The sequence below is a fragment of the Schistocerca serialis genome, chromosome 5 (genome assembly GCF_023864345.2).
Source record: "Schistocerca serialis cubense isolate TAMUIC-IGC-003099 chromosome 5, iqSchSeri2.2, whole genome shotgun sequence".
NCBI classification, from domain to species: Eukaryota; Metazoa; Arthropoda; class Insecta; order Orthoptera; family Acrididae; genus Schistocerca; species Schistocerca serialis.
Window position 1 is genome coordinate 756158946 of NC_064642.1, and position 1378 is coordinate 756160323.

At 47.0% G+C, this 1378-nt stretch overlaps 1 non-coding gene across 1 annotated transcript; it reads right to left on the reverse strand.

Annotated features, from left to right (window-relative positions):
- Nucleotides 1–715: 715 nt before the first annotated feature.
- Nucleotides 716–790, reverse strand: Trnat-ugu (transfer RNA threonine (anticodon UGU)). The gene has a single exon. It is a non-coding gene; the product is annotated as a tRNA-Thr (tRNA).
- Nucleotides 791–1378: the final 588 nt, after the last annotated feature.

Here is a 1378-nt window from a genome sequence, read left to right on the forward strand (position 1 = left end):
TGATGAGCACTCTTTAAAACTCACTGATGTGACGGTACAGTTCGCGCATACGCCTGCGAGGCATCCTGTACGTCTTCTCAAGTCACGCTGAGCCATTCATTACATTCGGTTTATAGTGACAGCGAGAGCTGCAACCATATTTTACTGGAAGGTGGTGTTGCGCCGCGATATCGGTGTTGACCCTGAACCCGCAGGCTGGCATGGTTCAAAAGCTATTCATTTCTGGTTGGTTGGTTGATTTTGGGCAAGGGACCAGATAGCGAGGTCATCGGTCCCATAGGATTACGGAAGGATGGGGAAGAAAGTATCCCGTGGCCTTTCAAAGGGCCTGGAGCGATTTAGGGAAATCACGGAAAACCTAAATCACGATGCCTGGACGCGGGTTTGAACCGTCGTCCTCCCGAGTGCGAGTGCAGTGTGCTAACCACTACGCCACCTCGCTCGGGAATCATTCCTGCAGAACATATTAATGCACGTGTCCTGTGAGTATGAACGTCCTATTTTTATATGTTCAAGGTGTTCTGTTCCCCCCCTCAACATGAGTGTATGTATTCATTGCTTGTCGAATGCCGAATGAGTATTATGAAGACAGTAACTGTTCTTGAAAGAACAGATGATCGTGCAGCTTTTCCCTGGAATAAATGATGACTAACTGAAACCCTCAGCTGCCGACAGGTGTTGTTGATATACCTCGATGTGGACAGCTGAAAATGTGTGCCCCGACCGGGACTCGAACCCGGGATCTCCTGCTTACATGGCAGACGCTCTATCCATCTGAGCCACCGACGACACAGATGAATAGCGCGACTGCATGGACTTATCCCTTGCACGCCTCCCGCGAGACTCACATTCCCAACTGTCCACAATTCTACATATGTAAAGTACCTTATAGACATTTGCCCATCCACTCATTACTCGCGCACGCTTTGGCGATTCCCTTAAGAGTTGGGCAACCTGTATATCAACAGCACCTGTCGGCAGCTGAGGGTTTCAGAATAAGTATTAGTTTAGTGCGTTTCATAACGGGATTTCCGCTTAATGCATACCGATAGGTACATCCTTTCCGTCAGTTTGATGGAATTATGCAATTTTTAATACTATTGTTTTCTAGCCCATTTTGTTTTAATTTTTCCCCACGTGGACTGATATCCGAAGCCACAAGTCAGCAGCCAGGATAGATCCTTTCATCTGAGTCATTACGTTAATGAACACCCTTCTGGGTTTTCAAGATAGCGTGCACTATGAAGTCAGTGGGTACGAATCGCGTCTCCTTTCAATGTGCCTGGCCATGAACATGTGTTCGCTTCTCCCATTCTCTTAGGTTATCTCCATGGCAAAAATTAAATTCACAATATGCAGATTACTGGTACGGGATCCA